Source organism: Piliocolobus tephrosceles, chromosome 18 (genome assembly GCF_002776525.5).
Source record: "Piliocolobus tephrosceles isolate RC106 chromosome 18, ASM277652v3, whole genome shotgun sequence".
In the NCBI taxonomy this organism is placed as follows: Eukaryota; Metazoa; Chordata; class Mammalia; order Primates; family Cercopithecidae; genus Piliocolobus; species Piliocolobus tephrosceles.
In genome coordinates, this window is record NC_045451.1 from 18,181,452 (window position 1) to 18,191,905 (window position 10,454).

The following is a 10,454-nucleotide window of genomic DNA, read 5'->3' on the forward strand; positions in this document are numbered from 1 at the left end:
AACCCAAATGTCCATCAGTGACAGACTGGATTAAGAAAATGTGGCACATATACACCATGGAATACTATGCAGCCATAAAAAAGGATGAGTTTGCGTCCTTTGTAGGGACATGGATGCAGCTGGAAACCATCATTCTTAGCAAACTATCACAAGAAGAGAAAACCAAACACCGCATGTTCTCACTCATAGGTGGGAACTGAACAATGAGCTCACTTGGACTCGGGAAGGGGAACATCACACACTGGGGCCTATCATGGGGAGGGGGGCGGGGGGAGGGATTGCACTGGGGAGTTATACCTGAAATAAATGATGAATTGATGGGTGCTGACGAGTTGATTGGTGCAGCACACCAACATGGCACATGTATACATATGTAATAAACCTGTATGTTATGCCCATGTACCCTAGAACTTAAAGTATAATTAAAAAAAAAAAAAAAAAGAAAAACAAAGGATTTGCGTTCAGTTTGTATTTAGGTTCTGACTCGACTTTAAAGAAACCCAAACGGAATTGCAGGGAATACATTTGGAGTGTAGCTTGGGAAAGAATGGTCTTTTAGAATAACCGGAAGAAGTATACTAAAATAAAAGATAGCCCCATAAAGACAGGTGAATAAGTAAATGTTATATTTGAAGTTAAAGAGTGATGTGGATTTTTTCAGTTGTTTTTGTGATTTCAGCTTTAAATAATCTTCTTGATTAACTGGTCAGGATGCTGACTGAGGCTCGTAAAATGGCATGTTTTAGGTATATGAAAGTAGATGTCCCTGTGTCAGTCCCGAATGTACCTACAGTTGTATTAGGGTTTGCATATCATCAGGATATATAGAAATTTCTCAAATGTATTTTTTTAACCTATGCATCAGAATCACCTTAATAAAATGGAGAAGCCTGGAGACATTCCAAGGAATCTTAATTTTAATGGCCCCCGTGTGATTTTTATATATGCAGAAGAATCAGTGGTATAGAATAATCGCCTATTTAATTATTTACATTCAAGTCATTAAATAAAATGCAACCCAACTCAAGGGATTATATAAAATCAGTTAATGCTTTTCCTAATGTCTTCCATTAAAATATGTTATTGCATATTTACAGCCATCTTTAAATTCCATCCATACAAAATGATAAATAGGTAGGTAAGTTTTAGACTTGCTCCTATTTACTGTATGAAAGCTTCCATCAGACAGCAATCAGGTTTTTTTTGTAGTTAGTGGAGTCCCAGAGTTGAACCATCAAAACCTCAAAGCTCTAAATGTATAAAGTATAAAATCGAATATGGATGTATATATCAATGTACATATGAATGTATAATAGAATGTTAACTTTTAAATCTTGTCCAAGACACTGAAATAGAATAGATGTGAAATTTAAAAGTGAGATGCCAAACTCCAAGAGGAAATTTCAATGTCAGTGACTGAGAACTGGTGAGATGGCTCAGAAATTCACAAAAGAGAGAGATGCCTTCCTGCGTGGACCTCATTGGAGAGTCTGACTGCTTTCCTGTACTGCAGGTGGAGAGCTGGGAGGGACCTCTTGAAAAGCCCAGTTTCCTGGAGCTGGGGACAGTGGGTTCTGGTGCCTGATTTCACTTAGTGAAAGCTAAAACAGCATGGCCTGTGGTGGGAGGAGCAGGGGGGAAGAGAGAGAGAGCAGAGGAGAAAGGGAGGCGTGGGCGGGGTGGGGTGGGGAGAGAGAAAGGAGAGGAGAGACCTAGGGTTAACTCCCTTTTGCTATGGGAGTGTTTCCTGAAGACTCTATTTTGGTCCCTTCTGGGAGGTGAGTGACCTTCCTGAAGCCTTAGCAGGTCCTGGTAGGGACAGGAGATTCCAGTGAGAGCCTGTTAGTGCAGTGGACAGACACCAGGAGAAGGGAGCCTCGGTCAGAGTGTTACTGGTGGAAAATATCCAAGTTACCCCGATTTACCTGCAGCCTATCCAAAGAAACTTTAGAAAAGAAAAAATAAGGCATACTTTAATTGCATTCATCCTGTGTCTGGTTAGCATGCCAATCAAACATGTATGTGAGTACTGGTCCCCAAGCACAGCGGCAAAATAAAGACATTCACAAAGCAGTTTAAGTACTAACTCCCTCAAAATTTGGAGGGCAGGTTTCGGAGGCATTTGGCCGTGATGCTGTCACCTAAATATTTTTACCAAGTTTTTTGAAGAAAAACCTGAGGAAAGAGCTTATCTGTAGCAATTGTGCTGTGAAACTGTCTTTATGATCACCTTGGAGGACAGATGCAATCAGTTCTCTGCCTGAGATGGTCTTTAACTAAAGGTCAAACAAATTTTTCTTACATGCCCCAGGGAGAAATATTTAAAAACCCAAATAATTGCCCCATGATGTCACAGGTATTATTTTTAGCATTTATGAGCTTACATCATTTTCCTGAACTTAACACTATACGAATTGCTATTTTATTTAATGTCTCATGCTGTGATGTTTTACTGTAATCCAAGTATTCAAATTATATTAAAATATTCATGCACCTACAAGTCATGTTAATTGCCTGTGGTGCGTATTTCCTGTTTCTTGCTCCAGATTTAGTTTGTACCCTTTTTCACTCCGCTCTGAGGGTATGTCTCAACGGGTTCCCTTGTTTTCAGGCTTTTGGGTACAGGAGGTCACAGTTAAATCTGAGTAAGGTAACAGCATTTTCCTCAGCCTTTTTCCTAAGGAGGCACCCAGGCTGGCTGCTCCCTGACTTAGGGAACCTGTTCCTAACTGGGCCTCTCCTCATACCCCACAGATGATCACTCCAGCCTGCGTTAATGGGATTCACTGTTATTCCTGTGCCTCTCACATGGGTGTATGCATTTACTCAACTTCCCTCAAATGACCCAACCTGAGAGTCCCATCTGCTTCTTGCCAAGCCCCGACGGATGATTTGCCTGTTCTGTTTTCATTTCGCGCATACTATAATGGATGGTTAAGACACCATTTTTATAAAAAGAAAAGGATCATAAGAATTGTTGGGTTTACTTTCCTTTTATTTTTTGCTAGCTTTCATGTTATGATTTGAGAAGACCTGTTTCTTACTTGATCCCAGATTTCTCCTGTTTTCCCCCAACTTAACCTTGAATTGGGGCAAAAGCTCTAAATTCTACAGGAATAACTTGGGAGAGGCAAGAAGGTGAAGAGAAGGATGGGTGAGGCTCAGGACCCTCTGCCCCAGCTTCCTCCAGAACCGCTCCCTTTTCATTTGTCTCTTGGCTGAGCTTCTTTGTAAGAATAAATTTGTAAGTTTGATAAAATGATTCTACTGTTTAAAATGTGTGAAAATCAGTAGTAGCTTAAGGCATGAAATATTCCCTTTGAAGTGTAAACCAGTCATCTGAAAGGGCCAGTACCTTCCTGGCCATTACCAATTAATCAGAATCATTCTCAACTGGGGCTTAGCAGAGCAGTGCCTACAACTCAGTTGAAGGCCTTGGTCTTTGTAGAGACGCAAGAAGGTGACATGGTCATACAAAGGAGAAAAGCTGCAAAGAGGAGGAGGGGTGGATTCTCTGTATGAAAACAAAAAGATTATTTATTTATTTATTTACTTATTTATGTATTTATTTATTTATTGAGATGGAGTCTTGCTCTGTCACCCAGGCTGGAGTGCAGTGGCACAATCTAAGCTCACTGCAACCTCCACCTCTTGGATTCATGTGATTCTCCTGCCCCAGCCTCCTGAATAGCTGGGATTACAGGTGTGTATCGCTACACTTGCCTAATTTTTGCATTTTTTTTTTTTTAGTAGACATCGGGTTTTGCCATGTTGACCAGGAAGATCTCAAACTCCTGACCTCAAGTGATCCATCCACCTCGGCCTCCCAAAGTGCTGAGATTACAGGCATGAACCACTGTGCCTGGCTGAAAAAAATAGTTTATACCCATTTTTTTCTGACTTTGAGTCTGGCCAGCCTGTCTGAAGACAATGAGTTGTGTCACCACATCTCACACAGAAAAAATGTTTAATGCCTGGTGCTTGGTAGTTTGTTATGAAGAAAGAGATTGTGCTGAAAGAGCGCATTGTTATCTGGGACTGCCCCTTAGTTGTTCATGTCTGAGATCTGGGAATGATCCCTTAGGCATCCTTCTCCCTTGGTCCACACACCCCATTTGTCACAAGGCCTACTTTTGAATATCTCTTAATAAATACTGCTGCTTCTCTTCACATTCTTTCTTCTGCCTTGGACACTCCTCTATTTGTCTCTTGGCTCAGCACTTCAGGAATTAGCTTCCAGCTTACATCTTCAGAGAAGTCTTCCTTAACTTTCTAGTCTCAACAAGTTCCCCATTATGCTTTCTTACCATATTCTTTATCTTTAGTTTTTTTTCATAGCTCTTGACATGGTTTTAATTATAATTTTGTTTTGGTGGCTACAGGTTTAGTTTGTGATTCTCTCGATATTTTCACCTTAGGAAGTGTGACTTTCCTGGTTGTCCTTATGTTCTTGGCACTTAGAACAGTGCTTGTATGTAGAAGGGACTCAGGACATATTTTTTTTAAATTTTTTTTGAGATGGAGTCTCCCTCTGTTGCCCAGGCTGGAGTACAGTGGCACGATCTTGGCTCACTGCAACCTCCGCCTCCCGTGTTCAAGCAATTCTTCTGCCTCAGCCTCCCAAGTAGCTGGGATAACAGGCGCCTGCTACCACGCCCGGCTAATATTTTTGTATTTTTAGTAGAGACAAGGATTCACCATGTTGACCAGGCTGGTTTCAAACTCCTGACCTCAGGTGATCTGCCCGCCTCGGCCTCCCAAAGTGCTGGGATTACAGGTGTGAGCCACCACGCCCAGCCTCAGGACATTTTTATTAAGTGGATGGATTAATCCTTGACACCTCTCCTCTCAATGCAAACACCCAGATTTGCTCCTAGATTTGTTGGATCTCTCTTCCATTTCTCTCAAATTCCTCTCCTTCCTGACGTCTATACTGCCACTACTCTAGTTTATGCTCCATCATCTCTCACCTGGACAACTGAAACTGATTTTACACCAGAATCCCTCATTCTAGGTTCTCTACAGCATAGCTAGGGTGCCATTTTTCTCTTGCTTAAAACCCCTTAAAGCTCACATTGCTCTTAGTAGGAAACCTAAACTCTTTAACAAGCTGAAGACCTTTCTGGATTTGACACCTGCTTATCAGCGACATATTCAGGTTTCTCTTCTCCAGACATACTGGACTGATTGGACTGTCTTCTAGATCTTTGGCTGCTTTTTTTTTTTTTTTTTTTTTCACTTTCTGAATGTGTGCACAGGCTATTTTTCAAAACATGAAATCTTCCTTCCTTCATTTCCTCTCTCTCTCCTCCCACTTTCATTTTCCTGGTCGATCCTCACTCTTCCTTCACGCTTTCCTTAGATGTCACTTATTTGGGAAACCTTCTTTGGCTCCAGGCCCTATGCCTGGGATTTGCTGTCCCCTCTTTCGCCCTGAGTTCTCTATCTCAGCGCTTTTACTCTGTCTTCATTTACCTGTCATTTGGTCTCTGTCTGTAACTAGATAGTAAACTCATAAGAGAGCAGGAACCATGTTGGCATTACCCACAAGGAACACTTCCTCCAAGTGCTGAGTACACAGGAAGGTCCTAATCAATGCTTGTTGAATTAATGAATGAATAATTTTGGTGAACATGGGCTAGGGTGTTGTTTTAGAGATAATGAAAGCAGAAAAGTTGTGACTGCTATTGAAATATTTCTGTTTTTCTCTCCACATTTTTCCTTCCTACCTTTTCAGACAGGTATCAAGACCTTATAGTTTCTTACCTTAGGAACAGCTTAAAGTGAGTGAATAGAAAGCAGAAACTGCTTGAAACCAAAGGCTCTTCTTATTTTTCTAGATGCCAAAGCTCTTTGAAGAAATGATGCTGCATATCTCTAAGAAGGAGGATCAAGAGGGGTATTCTTTGGAGGGTAGTAGGAGAGGAAGGGAGATAAAAGTGGGTAAATGGTAGCCATCTGTGAGTTCTAAGAGCAGGAGTCACTTCTTGGCAGAACCGTGAGGAAATGGCAAGACCTGAGCTGAAGAAACTGCGTAGTATATCCAGGGAGTGGACCTGCTGGAATTCTAATCTCCAAAGACATTGGATACACTCTTGTGGGACCTCATATTTAGGGATTATGTAGAAAACAATTTATATATATATATATATACGGTATATAGTTACATTTAACTATGTATATTTAACTAAATATATATTGTGTATTATATGATATATATATATACACACTTGACTATATGTGATATATACTCACATAGTATATAAAGAGATAATATATACATATAAATAAAATAGAAACTTAAAAACTCTTTTAGGATTTAGTATTTTGGTATCCAGGCACATCTGCAGTTGTGCTTTCTGTCTGCTGAAAAGCCTTTCCAGGTTTCTGGCTATGTTTTAGTAACAGAGCTTACTTGGTTTGTTGTTGTTGTTGTTGTCATTTGTTTGTTTTGGTCATGAGCATCTCTGATACAATAGGTTTGCCCCAGTTTCCAGAAGGAGAAATTAATGACTGGAACAGTTAGCATATAAAGGAAAAGCCAGAGTGGGCAACTGTAAGGGCAACTGGAAATAAAAACATCCCAGGCTTTTGTTAGTTGCTTTATAATTGTGTAACTGTTGTTTGCTTTCACATAGTTAGATGCATTTAGCCTATCAGTAGTTCACTCATTTATTGATAAACATTTATTTTATGTCTATTAGTGCTGGCCTAGACACTGGGGATTCATGGCTGAATAGAGCTGGGATGTAGCACATTTGAGACCAGGAATAGATATTTTAGTTTCAAACCTTGTTTTTAGAATGGAATTTCTTGTATTCCGTTTCTAAAGAGGCTTCTTTCATCCACAGTGAATGCAGCAAAGTTGGGGATGTTTGGCAATGCTTTTTGGTGACAGATTTACATCAAGATTGTTCTTTTTTTCCATAGTGACATCAGTGATTGATATCAAGGGAGCAAACTATTCTAAGCTGTCTTTGAGCACTCTCCTGATTCCCTTCTCCGGTCTGACAGAAGTATTGCATGCCTCCATTATTATCCTTCTTCCTTAAATTATCTCTACTGTGCTAAAGAAAGTGATGAACCATATATGTTTAATCTTCCAGTTACTGGGATGGAGTCAAAGATTGATCACATTTACATTATTGAGGATGAATCATCCTTCTGATATCTGATAGCATTTATTTCTTTGAAAAATGGATAAAAATGTTCTACAAAGGCATAGTGAGTGTTTTGGATATGGAAGCTTCTGGACTTTGAACAGGCTAGTTTTAAAGCATATTCAAAGTATCTTCTGACACTAATTTTGTACAAAATCTGCAAGCCAAACTACTTGATCCTGTGGCATAGGTTTCAAGACAAGAGCTCAGTTAGGTTTTACTTAAATGTCTTCAATATCTGTAGAAATTAGTTACTTACTATATGATTTTTTTTTTTTTGAGAAAGTAGTAAGGATTTTTATTGTCAAAACAAGAAATCATAATAGAAGACACAAATAAATTAATTGTTCTCATAATTTTAGACTGCAGGGCCTCTCTATGGAAAGGCCAGCTTCTTATATAGACAAGGTACTATCCAAAACAAAAAACAGGTACTTGAGACAGTGTTCAAGACAATAACTGAACTTGTACACAGGAGAAATAAAAAGGTGGCTTCCCTATTTCCCTCCCTCAGTAAGGTTATGTGTTGCATAAAGGGATGAGGCTCATTTTGGTGAAAAATGCTTTCATACAGAAAATTTTGCATTCATTCACCTCCCCATACAGGCGTTCCAGGCCCTGACCTGAACAAGGAAATCAAAATAAGGTAACACCATTGGCTTCACATGAACCTCAAGACTATAATCTAACTGTACCTACCATCTCCTTTACTTTTTTAAAGTTTAATGTCCATTTACCTATACCAAATTAGTAGACTGAATTTTGTCTTAGGAAGTTTTTAACCAAATTAGAGCTAAATTAATCTCACTTTAAAGTGCAAGAAAGGCTCTGCTAGAGTAGTGTTTGTTCTGTGGCATAGAGAGAGGAGCATGCCTCCCCCAGCACTGGCCTAAGAGGCCCCACAAGAAGAACTGGCTGCAGGACCGTGATCCATTAGGTCTGCCAAAAAGCAGGCGGACTCAGGGTTCAGCCTAGAAAGAGGGGTCCCTGCCGAATCTGGCTTTTACCTGTACCCAAGTCCTAAACAAATCTTGGGTCCCCTAACTGATAAGGCTGGAGCACAGCACCAGCCGTCAAGAGGGCCAAAGTCGTCTCAGTGAGTCAATGAGCACCTCTAAGCCATGATTGGTCAGTGCTCACATAGATAGTGGTAAAGGAATCAAGAAGTCTGGGTTTTGGAACAGCACAAACATTCTTTACCTAGTAAGCAGTGATCAAAGTTCTTACCTAGGGTAAATGATGAAAAAATAGGTAATAAGGTCCCCATATACCAGTGCTGAGAATATTTAGTCTAACTTTAAAGCAGTACAAAATGACTTCTTCTATACAAGGGCCAACTTTGTACTAATGTTTCTCAAAAACCAATTACATCTCCAGCTCTAGCCTCAATTTAATGGGTTCTTTACTTTATTTATTTGATGGAGTCTCGTTCTGTCGCCCAGGCTGGAGTGTAATGGCGTGATCTCAGCTCACTACAACCTCCGCCTCCCGGGTTCAGGCAGTTCTTCTGCCTCAGCCTCCCAAGTAGCTGGGACTACAGGTGCCCACCACCACACCTGACTAATTTTTATATTTTTAGTAGAGACGTGGTTTCACCATGTTGGCCAGGCTGGTCTTGAACTCCTCACCTCAAGTGATCCACCTACCTTGGCCTCCCAAAGTGCTGGGATTACAGGCATGAGCCACCACGCCCAGCTGATTAAGTTTTTAAATATACCTTTCCTATGTCAAAGCCAAGGTAAAAGGGGAGTGGGGTGTAAGAAGCCTTCTTTACCAGAATCCCTGGAAAGAAAGGGCTCTAGAAGCCAGTGGGTGTGAGCACAGTCAAGTCACGGGGTTTGAGGTTATGGGCCCGTGGTGTTGGTTTCTTTCCTTCCACCACTGGGATGTCCATCTTGGGCGGCTTCAAGGCTGCTGGATCTTCAGCCATTTGGTTGGTTTGAGCACGGATCAGTTCCAATGGAGAGGGCTTCTGGGCTCCTCGGTAGGCCTGGGTGGCAAAACTTCCAGAATCATACTTTTGAAGGGATCTCGGTCCAAAGAGGCTCCACTTATCTGACAAGTTTCTGTCCTTATCCCCACTTCCAGAGTCCATGGTGCTAGGATTTGGGCCAGGTAAGGCTGTGGAAGAACCAGAAGTGAACCAGCCCCTGGGCCTCTGCTTAGGTGAAGAATGTGGAGTGGTGCTTGGGGTGGACTGGGCTGATGCAGGCTGCCTCTCTTCTTTTGTTATCTCTCCACTCTGTAGCTTTAGTTTATGGAGTGCTTCGGCCACTCGAAGGTACTTGGTCTCCTCGGTGGTGAGGCCCTTGTGAGGTGTGTAGCCAGCATCTCTCAGCCCTGCCTGTCGCTCAAAATGCTGAATGCTTTCCTGGGTCTGTTTTGTGATCAGAGAATTCATGATGACATGGGTAGCTTTAGCCTTCACCACTGGGACCTTGTCCACACTGTCAATGGCCGATGACAGGGTCATGGCAGAGGAGGGTAGATTGGCCTCTCCTTCCTCCACCTTGGCGAGGTGCTGATACTTGCGCTCTGGAATCACTGGCTTCCAAGGGACGCTGCCCATGTCCGATGGAGGAGGAGTCATGGGCGCAGGGTCCTCGAGGATATCATCATAGCTGAGTGCCCGGCGATATATCCTGACGGGCAGGGACATCTTGCCTAGAGGCCCACTAGCCTCAAGAACAGGCACTTCTGGTTGTCTTGAAGCCATTGAAAGACTGGGATCCAGGTGCTTTTTCTATATAGAATTCCGAGCTGAGTCCCTGCCACCACAGTGAAATGATGTGACCACTAAGCTGACAGACACATGTTAATGAGGAACATGGTCCAGCTGCTGCAAATTAGCAAAGCTTCCCAGGAAGAGTCCATCCAGAGGTTCTGTTATCCTGCTGCCGCGAGACTGCCTGCGGCCCGGAGTCCGGCACTAAAAAGGTTCTGAGGGTCCACGTCTCCCGAGAGGCTGTGGCATAGTCTGGACCCAAGCCATGGTGAGAGCGGCAGTGATTTCGAAGGTCCCCAGGACCCACTAGGCAGCACTACCTACCTTACTATATGATTAAAAAAACTGGAATGCTAAACAATGGAACAACAACATTCCTTAACATTTTTTAAACTGAACTGACTTTGACCTCAGCTGGAAATTTTTGGCTTGATTAGAAGCTTTGCTCTCAATGTCAGGTCGAACCCTGAAGGTACTGGTTTTGGCCTTTGTTGAACCCATCAGGTTTTTTGTTCTGTTATGCCCAGACCGTTTATTCCCCAAAGAAGACCACCAGAGTCCAGAGTCAA

At 42.0% G+C, this 10,454-nt stretch overlaps 1 pseudogene across 1 annotated transcript; it reads right to left on the reverse strand.

Annotated features, from left to right (window-relative positions):
• Positions 1–7,426: 7,426 nt before the first annotated feature.
• LOC111546850 lies at positions 7,427–10,202 on the reverse strand (annotated as a pseudogene). Its single transcript, XR_002732948.3, has one exon. The product of XR_002732948.3 is annotated as a putative monooxygenase p33MONOX pseudogene (transcript).
• Positions 10,203–10,454: the final 252 nt, after the last annotated feature.